Genomic DNA, 18580 nt, shown 5'->3' with positions numbered 1-18580 from the left:
CGCTTCAAGCTGAAGCCACAGAGAAAGAGTTAAGCAAGTGGAGAGAAAGTATGGGTAAGTTGGATGAGAATGGTTGTTGGATTGATCTGACAGAACATAGGCGATGGTTGTTACCTGACGCATATGTGCTTCCAGTGGTTACTATGGCACATGGAATGGCACATATCAGTACGAAAGGTATATGCAAGTTGTTGGCTCCAGTATGGCAGAATGCTGGGATTCCCAAGTGTGCAGAGAATGTGGTCAAGAATTGCATGGTATGCTTGAAGTACAACCCTGGTAGGGGAACCCCAACTCCAGCTGGTCACTTTGCACCCCCATCATGTCCATTCGAAGTTTTGCAGCTGGACTTTATTCACATGGAAAGATGCAACAACCTGAAATATGTACTGGTGGTTGTTTGTGCTTTCTCAAAATGGATAGAGGCTTATCCTCTGAAAGATAACACTGCCCTATCCACAGCCAAAGCCCTTGTAAAGGAATTTTTCCCTAGGTTTGGGATGCCAAGAATGGTGTGGTGTGATAATGGAAGTGAGTTTGTGGGTAAAGTGATGAAGAATGTATGTGAAGGGCTAGGGATAAAGCAGAAGTTCCATGCTGCAAATCACCCCCAATCAGCTGGATTAGTAGAACGCTACAATGGAGCCTTAAAGCTCAAGCTGGCCAAAATTCAGGCGAGCACCGGTCTTAAATGGCCTGACGCTCTGCCTTTAGCACTCCTGTCCACCAGAATGACCATACACTCACGAGTGGGACTTAGCCCTTACGAGGTCATTTTTGGCCGTCCGGCCAACGTATGGGGTGTACCGAGGCCTACGAAGTTTAGTGAGATTGAGCATCCAGTACTACTCGATTACCTGTATGATTTGACTGTTAAACTGCGTGTTTTGCACCAACAGGTACATGATACTCTTCCCCAAGCTTCTGAACCTCCTGGACACCCTATCAACCCTGGCTCGTGGGTCCTGATCCGAAATTTCCAGCGTAAGAGCAACGACGAGCCTCGCTGGATCGGCCCTCACCTTGTACTCCTGTCGACAAGATCAGCGGTACGAGTAAAAGGGAAGAAACACTGGATCCATGGTACCCACTGCAAAGTAGTCCCTTTGCCTCTGCCATATGACCAGTGGGTCCAGGAGGGTATCGCCGACTCTGAGACAGACACTGTACCTCGTTTTGTACCATTCAGTGACGCACGCATAAGAGACACAGTTTCAGATCAAGAGAGTGACAATATTCTGCAGGAAGCTGTGCCACCATCAAATCGATTGGACACCACTGAGCCTGAACTTTTGTTTCAAGACCAAACAGCACCTGGCCGTCTCCGCTATAATTTGAGACCAAGGCCCATGGACAAATAAAGATTTCCTTACTATTTCCTTTTTGACATTTTTGCTCTCCCATCTGAAGGACTTTCTTGATTTTTGCTTTTCGAACCACCATCCGGGTTCTGCCGCAGGGTCGCGGTGCCAAGACTTTGGGGTACAGGCCGAAGACGTTAGGTCAACGGTCCTGGTTGGTCTAGGGCGTTTCCCTGGACTGACAGGCGTACTCTTTAGCAGAAGACACTCATCCGCCGCGAGCGGCCCGAGTAGAGGATGGAGTTTTTTTAAGATGGAGAGACCGATTGAGGAAATGAACTTTAACGCAAGGATGTGTAGAATTGTAAAAAGTAAATGTTTTGTATTTTTGTGCCTTTTTACACTGTGTAGTATCACAATGTTTATTGTAGGATTTGTGTTTTTCTCCGCTCAAAAGCCCATTACACCCACTGAACAGCCTATACCTCTTTCTACTGCCTCCTCTCACTCTTTTCACCCTTTGCCTGAGCACGAACAGACCAGACGATCAGAGTTCGTAAATAACTTGTTTAACCAGCTCTTGCACCAGCACCAACTAGTAATGAATACGACCAATTGCTGGGTGTGTGGGTTAATGCCACATACCATTAACAAGGGTATTCCCTACCTGGTGCTGCCGTATAGTTACAATGGATCGTCATGGGCATTCCAGACCATGTTTCTCTATGCTCTAGATACGTACTCCCCTCGCCAACCGCGTTCCATCAGACCTATCACCAATAATAAGGCTTTGATGAAAGGAGTTGCCGATATGAGTAGGGATATCGATGCATACTCATCCATTCCCAAAGAAGAGTTGAGACCTTATGTAGGATGGAACGTGACGGGGTATAGTATTAGTCTGGGTGAAAGACAGCGAAAAATCTCATCGCCAATCTGGGTCGTACCCCACATGGGTCGGTTCTACCTACAGGGTAATGGTCAGAATCCTAGAGCTCAACTGGGAAGAAGTGACTGTACTGAAACGTACACCTTCCCGTCACAGTTTTCCCCTGCGTTTTTGGCTGCCAAGGGCACATATTTCATCTGTAATGACCAAGCATATACATGGTTGCCCCCTGATTTCTCGGGCACATGTTATATTGCGAACTTGCTACCGCCGACATTTACTGCTGCCTCTGACTATCACAAGACCAGAGTTGTGAGAGGTGTGATTAGTAAGGAGGATACTGCCGGTCAGGAAGCGGGAGACTTCTTTTTGGGTTTCCTGCCGTTTTGGGGACCTATGGTGAATAGTAGGAACCTGAGACAGCTGACTCGTGTGGTTGAATCCACTGTCAAATGTAAAGGCTGGTGCCCTTGGTAATCTGACGGCTGAGCTCCAAGCGGATCGCCTTATGACTTTGCAGAACCGCATGGTTCTAGACGTTATTCTTGCAGACCGCGGTGGGGTATGCAAGGTCATCCAATCCAGTTGCTGCATTTTCATACCAGATAATGCTCCAACAGTGTATCAAGCCATCTCCAAACTCCATAATATATCTGAATCCATACACGTGGATAAGGGAGACTGGTCACTGGTGGGGTGGTTCTGGGAATTGATATCTGCCTGGGGTTGGAAAGTTCTGATGGTCATTGGAATGATCTTAGCCATTCTTTTCCTGTTCTGTCTGTGCATACAGTGTGCTCCTGCGATATGTGGCCTCTGTGCTACCTTATGTGTAAGGAAACCTGTATCGAGGGACGAACTAAGTAATAGGATGATGCTACAGCAACATCTCCATGACTTTGTGAACATTGACCTGGACTCGGATTAAGATGAGTATAGTGATTGCCTATGTAAGGGCAAAAGGAGGGTCTGTCGTACTTTAATCTCTGGGACCGCGTAGGGAACAGGGCCCTACCCCTGTCTATCTTGGTATTAGCAAACCGCAAATGGTAAATGCGGCATGTACAAGTGCTTTATATATCGTTCTAGCTATGAATGCACTGTGTACACGTTACTCTGTTTCAACTACGCGGGTTCCATTTTGGAAGCAGTGGCCATCTTGTCATTGCCCTCACATAGGCTATAATGGAGGAAATACGGGCCTCACAGTACATGGGCTTCTCCTCTGACTTCTCTGTGACCTGGGCAGCTGGCTCTGCTGCCCCAGGTCAAACCGGTCTCACGAGCTCCCCTTCCTCCGTCCACCTGTGATTAGCATCAGGGCTTGACCCATCATAAAACCCTTTCATTCTACACAATCCTCCGGCTAATCTCTTTCACACCTGCTTGTTCCTGCTTTATGACTTGTTTCCCAAAACAGGAGATGCTCATGTTTATTGGGGGGTCTATTGACATCCGATGTGGGATCTGAACCTTACTGTGTAAATCATTGTGGGCTGGCCGAACTGGAATGTGGGATGGTCATCATGACTCTGCTTTTTCGTTTGTAATGTATACTTGTAATGGCCATATCATAAACCTAGGAATGTATGCTTGAGGCAAGAAAAAGGGTATTTAAGATGAAGTCCATTCCTATGATTTTCAGCAGTCTCCTGAGAACATACACGCTGTTGTACTTCTAGGATACCTGTAATTGGTCTGCAGCCAATAAATGAATCTTTGACTTCACCCAGAAGACTCTGTGTTTCTGTAGGTCTGGAACAGGGTGAACCCAGAAGTCATAGGGTGTGTGCCCCTGCACCGCTGGGACTAAAATACTCAGTACTTCATACTAGGGACTAACAAGTAAACCAAATAAGCCAATCATGGATATACCAATTCACATGTCATATTTACACAGGGAGCATTCGCGCTGTGGCACTGAATGACACTGGCACAGCGCCCAGAGCATCTAACACCAGCAAAAACAGAGGAGACAACAGCGAAAAATGGAAGGGAGACCCACGCCAATGGTGCCAGGTCTAACACCCTCATATTGTGTACGTTCGCGAGCAGTGGCGGGTCCTCCATAGGGGCGTTTGGGCGCGGCCCCCCTGCTTTCTCGCAGTGCTAGAAGGCAGAAACATAACTGGTAATAACTACCATTTATGTTTCTGCCTTCTCGCACTGCGAGAAAGCAGAAGTGCCTGGTTGGGGGTGGGCGGTCCTGCTTGAGGGCAGGGGGGAGTGGCTTGCCCACTGTTGTGCATAGGGATTGTTTGGCCGGCCCTGGGGCCGATCAAACAGTCCGTATGCACAACACTGGGCAAGCCACTTCCCCCCTACCCTTGAGCAGGACCGCCCACTCTCCCTTTTCTCTATGTAGGGCCTGCACCCTAATTTTTTTTGTTGAAAAAAATTAATTTGTCCCTCCCAAGGCCTTAATCGGCCCCGGGGACCACAACCCCCGGGTCATGGCCTTTTTTAAAAAAAATTCTTTAGGAGGGGGCTGTGTTGCCCCCCTCCTCAGGCCACTTATGGCCCCGGGGACCCCATCCCCCGGGGCCGGCCTTTATTTTTTATTATTTTAAAAAAATATATATTTATAGAAACACCTAGGACATGCTGGACAAACCGTACGTACCTATCACCATGACGATTTGTGTGATATATATTAAAAGGCGACTATGCATAGAATGAATCCACATGGAATGTATTTACACCGCTAGTGAAGCTCTGACTTGTCTGACGCCCTACCGTGCCTAATCCCGGCGCCCCCGCCGGTGGGTACTCTCCAAGTAGACACCCTTGTTGTTTATTTATACAAATATGGGTAGCTATTATGGGCACATTTAATATACACGCACACCAAGCCATTCAAAGGGGATTCGACAAAAATTCGACCAAACTATGCAAGAAACCCCCCTCACGGTTAAAAAAATACACATCCACCGCCGGATGTGTAATACTTTTTATTTTACTCTCTGGAAAGGAGACAAACCTCACTTGAGAGTCACAGCGTGCTCCTGGCTGAGCCCAATGCTGTGTTACACCCACCTGTGCCCGCCGAGTGCCTCACACCTCTGTGTTGTATTCCACCAGGTAGTGCGTATGCTATGACACTCTCTAGCCCATGTGCACTGTAAAACCCCTCCGTGAATATGTCATGCCACACTTGCCTTCGCACGGGTTATATTGCCCCATCTAACGTGCCTTCCTCGATGCCTATGTTATAACGCACAGCGCTATGCCATACATATTACAATCTGGGATCCCTATCTTTGTCACAGTGCATATGCAACGTTACACTCCCCAGCACATACTTTATAGACTAGTTATGTTACACAACACAGCCCTGTGCATATTACACTCCAAGGCGCATATCGCATAGCACGCGCTAGTGCCTGTGCTATCTCGCGCTCTCCAATGAATCTGTCATTGCGCACAATGTATTGCATATTATATTTCACGCCCGGTTCATCTTATATCACACTTTTTGGTGCATAGTTTATACCATATACTATATCTAGTTTTCATTTTTCAATCGTGCTCTCAGGACTATGTTCTATATAACGCTGCGTCCACCTACCCTTTTCACGGGCATTACATTTTGCGATGGGGGTGGAGGGTCAGGGGGTGTTTCTGCCAAGTGAGCCCGGAGTCACAGTCACAAACGTCCTCTTCTTCCTGAATAAATGTGAGATTATGCTGCATACTTGTTCATATTTTAAGTAGTTTGCACAGACACACATTTTAAAAACAATAAAGTTCCTAATACCCACCTTCTCTGAACAGTTAGCTTGCTGCCCCATCCACCTCCTCCCTATCCTCTGTAGTCTGAATCCATGGACTAGCCTTCTCCCTCCTGCCATGCATGGTCTGATGTGCTGCCACTGCCCTCCATTTATCATGATGTACCAGTCCACTCCTCCTTCCCTCCATTGCCCAATTCTCTGGCCCATCATTGACCTCCTGCTTAGCCTCTGTGCTTAGCTTGCTGCCCCTATTCTGCTTTCCCCGTCCTCCGATGTCTTAGTGCATGCCCCTGCTCCATCCTTTTTGCCCACCATGTTCCATGGACCTGCCACTCCTATCTATTCTGAGTGTTCTGTTGAGCTGCCACTCCCCTCCCACCTGCCTAGCATTGTCAGATGACTGTAACCTGCCCCTGCCACCTCCACCCTGCCTGTCCACATGCCATGCCCCTATCCCCTTCCTCCTGTCCTCCATGGTCCTTTTTACTGCCACACCCTTCTGCCCTCCCTGGTCTGTTGTGAGGCCCCTTTCCCTGAACTCTCTTGTCTGTGCACAGTTCCTGACCTTCCCTTCTATCCTCCATGGTCCTTTGTGCATGCCCCTGCACCCTTCTTCTTGCCCATCATAGCCATTGTGCTGCCAGTAACCCTTCCGCTGGCCATGCATGGTCTTCTGTGCTGCCATGGCCCCTCCCACCTTCCCTGTGTGGTCAACTAGCTGCCCCTGACCCCCTCCCACCTTCCCTCCATGGTCTGTGTGTATGCCATCATAGTCTCACTGTTAATCTCCATGGTGTGTCTTGTTTCTTGTGCCCATCCTGCCTGACCTCCATGGTCATCTTGCTGCTCCTGCCCTGCCCCCTTGCCCCCAGCCCTCTGTTTCCATGTGCAGACCCCTATTCCCTCCCTCCTGGCTTGTCTGTTCCATTGTAATGCCCCTGATCCGTCCCTTCTGCCCTTTATGGTCTGTTATGCAGCAGCTTTCTCTCCTGTCTGTCCATTATGGTCAGCTAGCTCTTTCCCCTCTGTTCTCTGTTGTCCATGTGCATGGTCCTGTCCCCTCACTATTGCTTTCTATGGATTGTTGTGCTGCACTCCCATCCGGCATGCCCTGTGTGGTGTATTGTGCTGCTGCAAACCCTGATGCCTGCCCTGTAGGGTCAGTTTGGTGCACCTCTCCATGTCCCTCCTGTCCTCTGTTATCAGAGTCCATGTCCCTACCCCAATTCCTCCTGCCTACCATGATCCAATGTACCATACTTGTGAACATTTTGAACTTGGTAAGAGGGAGATTTTGAAAAAAACTGGGGTATTGATTTTTCCCTTTGAGTTACATTGAAAAAGTGGAGATTGTAGACAGGAGACAGATCAAATAAAGCCCATTTGAGCTTAAAAACATTGGACGTTTCCTGGCTGAAACGGGTCTGTTGGCATGTATGGTTGTACTTCCACTGCCTCTTCCTTCTGGCCACAATGGTCTATTATATTGCCTCAGCCTCTCTTGCCAGTCCTGTATTGTTGGTTTGTTGCCCCTGCCCCCCTTTCCACTGCCCTCCATAGTCTGTTGTGCTGCCACTGCCCTTCCTGGCTGCCTAGTGTGGTCAAATTGTTGCCTCTGCACTCTCCTACCTGCCTTCAATTTTCAGAGTCCGTGCCCCTGGCCTCTGCCTCTCAACAGTATCCCAATGAACAACTAGATTGCTAACATTCTATATTTATTACAAAAGTGTGAAACGCCTGACGTCATCTTGATGTAATCAAAACTGAAATACCTAGAGCATTTCCTTTAGAAATTACATATATGAGAGGGTCTTATTTGCATCAAAATTATGGTTAGTGCGCTAAAAAACTAAAATGAGGACATATTTTCTGAGTTTTCAAATAGCGACAAAGAACTTTTAAATTATTTGTAATCTTTATGTTTTTTTATCCAGTTGACCACTTGATTAAATATTGCACCTAGGGGAGAGGATGTGGTGTTACTTCCAGAGCTGCAGACTTTGCAACTGGGGAACCAGGTTGGAGTTTCTGCTTCAACTCAACATTCTGTGATTCTGGTCAAATCACTTAATCTCCGCATGTCTACAACCAAAATGAATTTGATCTTGTGTGATGTAACCAATGCTCATGTAAAGCACTCCAATACCTGACAAGTCTGCACTATATAAAACTGCAAATACACAAAAAGTAAGTGTGTTGCACCCTTCTGTCATTGGGCTACATGTGGGCTACATCTGGGTGATATTTGTGCTGCATTTGGGCTCTTTTGTCTCTGGTGGCCATCTTGGGAGATTTATTTGTTATGAAGTTTCCTAATTTCCTCATTTACTGCAGTCTCCTCAGGAGGAAATGCTTTCAGTTTTTTACTTAGATTCCATCAATAAGGTATTCAGATATGTCACACATTTGCCATAAATTCTGAATGTTAGCACTCTATTTGCCAAATAGATCACTGTAGTAAAGCTACTGCTCACCACGGAAGTCTGCTGCTGGTATTAAAAGTGCATGTTTCAGTCTGCATATCAGAATTTTTTAATGAAACAGGAGAGGATTTGAAAAGTCACTCAAAATGTGCCCTAATTTTTCTTTCTTCAGCACTAATCATAATTTCTATGGCAAAATGAAACCCCTCATTGTGTTCCTTTTTAAATTAAATGTTTTAAGTGTTACCAGTTTATTCCAATCAAGATGGCTTCAGGTGTGCCATACTTTTGTCATAAGTAAGACAGTAAGCGCTCTAGTTGTTCTTAAGATCACTCTGGGACATTCTGTCATTGGGCTATACTTGGGCTACATCTGGGTGATATTTGGGCTACATTTGGGCTCTTTTGTCTCTGGTGGCCATTTTGGGAGACTTATTTGTTATGAAATTTCCTAATTTCCTCATTTACTACAGTCTCCTCAGTAGGAAATACTTTCAGTTTTTTACTTTGATTCCATCAAGAAGGCATTCAGATGTGGCACACATTTGCCATAAATTCAGAATGTTAGCACTCTAGTTGCTTATTAGATCACTGTAGTAAAGCTACTGCTCACCAAGGAAGTCTGTTGCTGGTATTGAAAGTGCATGTTTCAGTCTGCATGTCAGAATTTTTTTATGAAATAGAACAGGATTTGAGAAGTCACTCAAAATGTGCCCTAATTTTTCTTTCTGCAGCACTAATCATGCTTTCTATGGCAAAATGAACCCCCTCATTTTGTTCCTTTTTAAATTAAATGTTTTAAGAGTTACCACTTTATTCCAATCAAGATGGCTTCAGGTGTGCAATACGTTTGTCATAAGTAGGACTGTTAGCGCTCTAGGTATTCTTTAGAACACTCTGGGAAGCTGCAGTAGAACACAAAGGAATCAACTGACAGTCTCTGCCCTTGTTGGATGTACATGTTTTACTGAGAATGTCAGACTTCATTCTCACATGACTGAGAAAGATAATGTGAATTTACAGAAAATATGCTCTCAGTTTAGCTTATAGATCACCTTCCAAACTTCTGTGGGAAAAGCATGAGAAAATAGTTTTCTCTCAAACATGATTCATGGTATCACAGCAGAAGGCTTTTTCACATGGTAAAATCACCTTAGAACACACCACAATTCCTAAAATTAGTATGGTACCATCAACAAATGATTTATAATGTAACTAAAGTAATAAAACCTTCTATTAACTGCAATGCTTTTTAATGAGGTGCTATCATGTATATTGGTCCCAAGATGGCTGCCAGCACTTCTTTGATGAAGTACTGACAGCCAATCAGATCTCACGATGAGATGTGTGGTTAGGCTCCGCCCAGATATATCTATCTTTTTAACTCTAATTTTCTCAGGAACTACTGAACGTATTTACACCATTTGGGCAAAAGGCACGAGTCTGAACTGAGGACTACCTCTTTGCCAAATTTGGTGTAATTCCGTTCAGCAGTTCGGGCTGTAGCTGCGTCAACAGGTCCTACGGGAAAATGCATGGGGAAAATGAGTTTTGGGACCCCCCTTTTTTCTCAGCCCCCGCTTGACGAATCACCCTGAAATTTTCAGGATAGGAGCGGACCGGAGCTGGCCAAAAGTTTGGAAAATTTTGTGAAGATTCGTCAATCGGCGCCAACGTTATTCCAAATAGAATGTTGCGGATTTCCTATGGAAAATAGGTCCTAACTATAACTACCTACTGGCGACTGCCAGTAGGTAATATACATATATATATATATATGTTGACAGAGGCAGTGGGAACAGCCATAACGCTTTCCCAAGTGGTAAGTGCCGTCTGTCAATAAAATGGAATTTCATAAAGGATTAGAGTGCAGGTTTTCTCTTGAAGGGGAGAATGGTATATATATATTTTCCAGGTTCACAGATGTGGAGATAAGAATAGGAAATCTACATTTATCTATATATAATTACCTTTACGAATTTATCCTGGAGTCAACATTTTTGTAGGGTGTGTGTGTCATCTCCACGTTGCCAAGTACGTAGGACATCGCAGAATAAATTCCTGGGCACTCCCCATTGCCAGGACTGTGACCACCCTCACTATAGCAGACCGCCATTTACAAGCTCCTCACATCCAGATTAAAAATGTGGCCCGACATGCTGAAAATGAAATATTTTTCTGCTTACAGAAAGTCCAATAATGTCTTACATAAAAAAAGACTGTTGAAATATTTTTTCAGTCAGCAGTGGAAAACTGTAAAGCACATTGCAAGTAGCTTACAATAGGACATGATTGTATCAGAGCTCTCATTCAACATCATATGTCTGAAAATCTCTTCTGCCTCTGAGTAGAGAAGTGCAGGTTTTCTGGCTGGATGATGTCTTACCACTTTCATATATATCCCTTACTTGTCGCCTGTCATTTGCATTTCTTTTTGAATAGATGACCCACACTTACATTTTTCTTTGACACAATATCAACACAATTGACTACTTTCTTTTTTTCAAAAAAAATGTTTTTATAAAGAAACCTTATTCCAGGAGCGCGAACCAAGAAACAGCAGAAAGAAATTCCAGCAAAAGATGACATTATTTCAATATAAATGCCTACAATTTTCATCACACAGGACAGAAATGGTAGATGTAACCTCCATCTTGACCTACACTTTAGAATAATTGCCGGCTGATGTTGGCTCACAAATGCCAGGGATGAGATTAAGCCTGGCGTTCGTGGGTGCATGGAAAGGTCTCTTTAATCAGGTCCCAGTTGATTTGTACTTACATGAAGTCTCATTAAAATAGACTGTCAGAAAGATTATAGCTTCCACGGATTATCTGATCGTGTGCACCAGAATACAGATGTCGAGCAAAGCCACCCATCACTAAGACTCAGTGGTTGTTATCTTCCAAATGACATTTATTGTACTTTTGCAAATTCCAAATATTTTGTGCAGACCTAAGACAGTCAATACACATCAAGGACCAGTGACATTCTTTAGAATTGTACAGTGAGACGCAATAGCAACTTCTCGAATCTTTATCTGCATCTCCGTGCTCTCTGCATAGCTCACTTCAGAGCCTTTCTAAAAAGTTGCCACCGTCGAAACAAATCTTTAATGTCGGGAAAAACATATACACTGAAATTAAGGGTCTCAGTGGGAGAATATTATGAGGGATCACAAAGACAAAGGAAGAAAAGCATGTTTGGAACATCCCAAGGTAATATGGAACAGCTCATCTACCAGTGACACAGCTGTCTGGATGCCACCTGTGTTATGATGCTCATAATGTGAGGTTGTTCCTGGTTGGGGCCGGACTAGCCTTTTATTCTATGTGATGGAGTCACTGGAGGCTGGTGGTGAAAGCCCAGACACGCTGCTGGTGTCCCTGTCACTTTCCTCAACTCCTCAAGGTTACTTACAGCAGACAGAGAGGGGATTCAAGAGAGAGAGAGAGAGAGAACGAAAGAGAGGGAGGAGGCAAGTAGAGAGAATGAGATCCGAATGGGAGAACTGAGAGGGGAGAGAAAGAGAGAGGATGGATGGATGGATGAGTGGTTAGGTGGATGGACGGATGGATTGCGTTTTGCTAGAGCTGCTTTAAGTTCCTCAGCCAGGCCCTGGCATGGAGTAATGGTACCACACAGCTGTAACCTGGAACAAATTACCAACTCGAACCCATAAAACTGAAAGCCTCATGCTTTTCTGTTTATACCATAAAATACTACTATATTACTAGTTTCAGTTTTATTTTGTTCTGTTTTGGTAAATCTACTGTTCAGTGCTTTGTAACCAAGCTAGACTAAGAGTGCTTTATAAACACTAGAGGAATCTTAGAAATTAAAATGTCCTGCCTATGGATTCACAACCCCTCGGTGAAAATATTGTGAGATTTTTATGAAGAGTTGAATACGACATCAAAAAATATATAATTGGTCGGTTATGAACCTTCAATTCATCTGGTTAAACGATGCACTTGAAGTGATTCACCTGTTCAATTTCCAAATTCAACGCTCTCTCAAATGGACGACAGCATTTTAAAGTGTATCTGGATTAGAGGACGTAAAAGAGGAATATTCGGAGGCAACATCTTTTCTGCCAGAAATTTTCTGTTTCTTCCACTGAGAGGGATTTAGGAGTCAAGTCATCAGAGGTGCAGAAAGGGTGCAACGCAAGTACAAAATTGGCCCTAGGAAGTAAACGATAGCCATATGTTAGGAACAGTAAGGTCTTCACAACCCTAGGCTCTGGTGACACTGCACCAGCTGGACGAATGGTAGCCGGACCCGCGCACTTAATATGACTCTGAAAGGCTAGGCTAACTTCTGTTTAAATAAGCAGTGGCAAAGCCAACAGCTCACACCTTTATGAGAAAATCAAGCTTTGGCTCTAACAATGCTTATTTATAAAGCATTGTTTAAAAAAGTAAACGAAAAAAATATGTCATAATACTGGAGGGGAAGAAAAGACATATCCTAAGTTATCTTGAGGCTACACCAAATTCAATATTTGTAATCTTTTAGAAATAGCACTTTTTCGAATAATTTTCACTCAGGAAAATCTGAGTGAAATTTAAAGAGTTAGGAAGTTTAAAGGAAAACGTTTAGCAAGACCTAATTTATGTTCCACAGAACTTAGGAGTGAAACATGCTCCAGTCATTTGGTCCTCTGCAGTAGCCTAGGGAGCAGATTTATGGGCGTCCAGGAGAAAAGACCACTCCTTTTCAGTCACCTTAATTACATCTTCCGTCAGCTGAGAGTGCAACAGCCAGTCCCTAACCCAGTGCCATTCAAAGCTTTGTGGCCAAAGGCCTGAGATCTTGTGTAATATCTGGAATGCAGTAGATAACAAAAGCAACCCTTAAAGTGTGCTTTTTGGTTGAACCCTGACATGTTGCTGTGATTTTACAGACATGCTGGGAGTGATGGGGAGCAACATAGAGCATAGGAGAGCAGGCATTTGAGGAGGGAAGTATCACAAGAGTTAGAGAGCAAGAAAACACATTGGCACAAAAAGCTTGTGCTCCAGGGAGGGACAAACACAGAAGAAGAAGGGATGCCTTCGATTAAGAAGCAAGCAAGGGTGCCAATAAAGTCAAACAATGTTAAGCAAGGGGTAGGCTCTGAACCCGTTGTACATTTCTTGTATAATCCACGAAAGACTTTCGTATACAGGCAACTAAAAGCTGTTTGATACACACAACATAAAAAGAAGTCTTACAATTGGAAGACACATTATTTTGCTTCCCCAAATAGTAAAGGAATTGATCTATGTTCTTTATCCAAGCCATCATATCAAAGTCCTTGCTAACCTAAATGTGTAAGGGAGGGCTGTGATTAGAAAGACAGATGATGTATTAAGGGGTACTGTCCAAACGTCTACAAGCACCTTATTGAAGGGTGAAACAGATTACTTAATCGACAGAGCTAAACTAATGGGTTTTAAATTGGTGTATAATTATTTCTTCTGTAATTCTTGCCAGGGCCCTCGCAAGGGGGAGGAGACTGGGAAGGTATTACACCTAAGCATCAAACTTTCCAGGGCACCACATTCCTTCACATACCACTAGATGCACCATATATTATGTTTTCTCTTCAGTAATACTTTGAAACAGGTACATATGGCATCCATCAACAATGGAAGAAGCTTCCGTAGGGTCCTGCATTGCTTAGGCCCCACACCTCGCAAAACTATCTGACAAGCCTGATGCTTGCTATCTTTCATTCAGGGTTCATGAGGTGTCAAGGAGGATCTAAAAAGCATCGAGGGAGTTTGACAATGGTGTCTATGTATTTTGTAGTGGGGTTAAGGCTGGACTTTGTATTCCCTTAACACTTAGGGCCAGATGTACAAAACATTCGACCTGTAAAATGCTTTTTGGCATGTACCAACCCTATTTTGCGAGTCAATAACCCTTTACTGACTTGCAAAATAGGGTTTGTGAGTCACTATTAGGAAGGGGCGTGTTAAGGGTGTACCTTCCTAATACCGAATCACATTGGTATGTCGAAAATGTTTTGCGATCGGGAATGCAGTCACAAAACATTTGTAGTTTCCAGCAACTTCAAGTTGGTGGTAAGCCATTCGCAAACCGGAGGGGGTCCCCAAGGGACCCTTTCCCCTTTGTGAATGGGGCACCAACATTTTTTCAGAGCAGGCCCACGGACCACTGCCTGCCCTTCAAAAATGATAAAGAATACTTTTCAATTTTTCTTTTCAAAGCATTCTGTTTTCCATTAAGAAAAACGGGCTGCATTTGAAAACAAAAGTTGCTTTATTTAAAAAGCCAACACAATACCAGCAGGCCACCATGCCTGTGTTATTGCCCATTCCCAATAGGTGGCAAATTGTGACCGCCTCATGAATATTGATGAGGCAGGTCTCTTGCGACCCATTTGGGAATTGCTAATGTGTCTCAGACACATTAGTTCATTTCATTTTGCGAGTCTCTAATTGTGAGTCGCAAAAAATTGCAAATAGATACTCGCAAAATGAAAAGTTCGTACATCTGGCTCCTAGTCTATTACCATATTTCGCTAAATTTGCACTGAAAACACAATGTTGTCCTGCCGTAAAAGTAAGCACAGGTCATGTGTTAATGATATTCCTTAAATACTGCTGAAAAAGTAGGTCCCTTCTGGTGTAATATGACTGGAATTTAGAAAAGTTACCATTCATACTTTAGAGAGGTCTTTGTAAGGTCTCCTTTAAATCAGCCGTTTAGGCAAGAAGAAAGCTGATAGATAGCCATCAGATTGGGTGGTGCTATCCCAGTGAGCAGAAGGTAATGATATACATTCTAGGCTCTTGTAGCAATGTGTCACCATAGCCACTTATCATTACCAGATTATGCCCTTAAATCTGGAGGTGCTGTGGAAGATATGGTTTCACACATTTATGTTAATTTATGGCATACAACTGTTCATATATGAAGCACTTTGTACAATTACTCTGATATATTTTGTTAAATAATTTTAGGAATTAAGGGCAGATTTATGAACACTTTGTGCAAGTGAAAAATCACCTAATGGGACTCAAGCCATTCCAAAGTGTTGACTTGTTATTTTCCTTTAAGTACAAAACTTTTTTTTGCACTAGAAAGTTGCCTAAAATTAGATCTTTGAGATAATTTGTCCTACTTTGCATCAAGGGACGTCCCATAGAGGGAACATGGAGGTGACTACACTACCTCCCATGGTTTTTGATGCAAAAAGCCCTGTCCACTAACATCTGTCTGCAGAGCTTTGCACCAAAAAATAACGGCTCCTTGAATATAGGCGTAAATTTGAAGAAACGTTTTTATTTCTCCAAACTTTACAAACTTTTCGTGTGTTCTGTACTGTCACCTATGTCTGTAACGTATGTCTTAGCGTAGCATTTTGTACTAGAAGAGTACCCTTCCATTGCAAAAGCTTTTCTTGACATCAAACACACACAGTGAAAAGGTTTGTGCATATGCTCTGGGCAACAAGAAAGAGTGCCAGAACTGAGGGAGAAAGCAGCAGGGCCATATCTAACTAGACATGCTTCTGTCCCGCTCTCTCACCCTAGCGCACACAGTACTGATTGTTGGATTGTATTTGATTTTAGTAAATCTCCCCATAAATGTATTATGTAATTTATAGGTTGATCAAGTGAAACACTTGGGCCATCCTGACGTAAAAAGGGACCGCCCGCCATAAGTGCGGCGGTCCTGTGGGGGTGATTAGGATGCGCCCGCCACACCAGCAGTCACCACACCTGGGGGGAGGTGCCCATCACCACTATCAACCACAATCATAGGGGGCTGTATGCCCTGCACCACTACCATCCCCACTCATAGGAGGATGGATGCCCTGCACCACTACAATCCCCACTCATAGGTGGCTGGATGCCCTGCACCACTACCCCCAAGTCATAGGGGGCTGGATGCCATGCACCACTACCCTCCCCACTGATAGGGGCCTGGATGCCCTGCACCACTACCCTCCTCACTCATAGGGGGCTGTATGCCCTGCACCACTACCCTCCCCACTCAAAGGGGGCAGTATAGCCTGCACCACTACCATCCCCAAGTCATAGGGGGCTGGATGCCCTACACCACTACCCCCAACTCATAGGGGGCTGTATGCCCTGCACCACTACCATCCCCACTCATAGGGGGATGGATGCCCTGCACCACTACAATCCCCACTCATAGGTGGCTGGATGCCCTGCACCACTACCCCCAAGTCATAGGGGGCTGGATGCACTGCACCACTACCCTCCCCACTCATAGGGGCCTGGATGCCCTGCACCACTACCCTCCTCACTCATAGGGGGCTGTATGCTCTGCACCACTACCCTCCCCACTCAAAGGGGGCAGTATACCCTGCACCACTACCATCCCCAAGTCATAGGGGGCTGGATGCCCTACACCACTACCCCCAACTCATAGGGGGCTGGATGCCCTGCACCACTACCCTCCCCACTCATAGGGGGATGGATGCCCTGCACCACTACCATTCCCACTCATAGGGGGCTGGATGCCCTGCACCACTACCATCCCCACTCATAGGGGGCAGTATGCCCTGCACCACTACCCTCCCCACTCATAGGGGGATGGATGCCCAGCACTACTACCATCCCAAGTCATAGGTTGACCAAGCAAACCACCCCCCTAGCATCTTGGCAAGATAATATGTTTGTGTGTGCAAAATGCCCACAACACAGATCCTGACAGTGAACATACAATGTGACTCCCATCACATGTCTGCCCAAAAGGTTGTTGTGGGATTCCAAAAAACAGATTTGTAGGATCATTGTGGTAATGGGGTCTAAACCCCACATCACTACAGTGAGCAAAAGGTGAGTGTGGGGTCCAAAAATCCAGCATTGTAGGATCATTGTGGTAAAGGGGTCTAAAACCCCCATCACCACAGTGACCAAAACGTGAGTGTGGACATAACAATAGCAGCATCACCAGACCAACATTTGTGACTACTGGACCCAACACCACAACCAATGTAGTGGCAATGTGGTGGTTGTGTCACATACAAACATAGATTTGAGAGACAAAGAATGCTGTGTATCACAAGAACTCCCCCTGCCATGTGCAGACAAGCATTGGCCATGACCCCTGACAATGCCGACAGTGTCCAATTAGACTATGTGAAAAGTGAGCATCATGATGCATACACACATATCTCTACGAACAGACACACAAACTGCGTAATCCCGTGGAGACTGTCGATGTTATGTGACAAAGTCACATACCATGGTAGCAATGGGACATACCAAACATGAGCAATGTGCAGGATGACGAGTTACAAGACGGCGGACACCAGGGACAAACCCCCAAACAACATCCACCCAATGGAACGCCAAAGCCATACCAACGCAGAGGTGCAGATGCACAAACACAGACATGCAGCCACAGACTGCATCATACACAACACGTGTGTGTGTCTCAGTGTCCCCAGGCTAGTACAAAACACATGATGGTGGGCTGAACTACAATGACACACATGTGTACACAGTTCCATACAAAAGTAACTCATTAACTGGGCACACCTTTGTGGGCAAGCAGGCATTGTCAGATGAGTGGGATCACAAAGGATTCATTTGACACAGCAACCAACACAGCAAGAGACAGACCCAACACAGCACTACCCTCTAGTACACTAATTTGTGGTGACATTAGCCTATACGCCAATCCCACTGTGATGATAAAGCTAGGTCTACCCCATACTGCGTACCACAGTCAAATGTGCGTCCTGGGTCATGTGTCCTGAACAACAAACTCACATCACCCCTCCATAAACACTAATCACTGGCCATGGCCTGCAAACAATGGGCAAAACGTAGGTAGGGGCCTAGACATGAAACAACTCCCATTTGGCCACCCTCAACACCACACACCTTGATCTGCAACAATGTGCATCAGCTAGGCACACAGGGACTGGTGATCTTGCTCATGCAAACATGACAATCCCAGGAGTGGGGGATCTAAGGTACCCACAAATCCTCACACATGGGCTGTCAACAACACCTGTGAAGGTCTGCCATACTGCACAGCATGTGGCACATCAGCATAACGTGCAAACTACACAATTCATTTGGAACCCTGCCACACACCTACACCATTGTTGAACCAAAGGAGGGCCACAACGAACAAATGTCAACACCTTCCAACATAGCAGCAATGACCCTGATGATTGGGAGTAGTCACACACACATACAAGTGAGCCTCTCACTGACAGATACCACATAGGGA

Source organism: Triturus cristatus, chromosome 4_2 (assembly GCF_964204655.1).
Source record: "Triturus cristatus chromosome 4_2, aTriCri1.1, whole genome shotgun sequence".
Taxonomy (NCBI): domain Eukaryota; kingdom Metazoa; phylum Chordata; class Amphibia; order Caudata; family Salamandridae; genus Triturus; species Triturus cristatus.
This window is presented reverse-complemented; position numbering follows the sequence as displayed.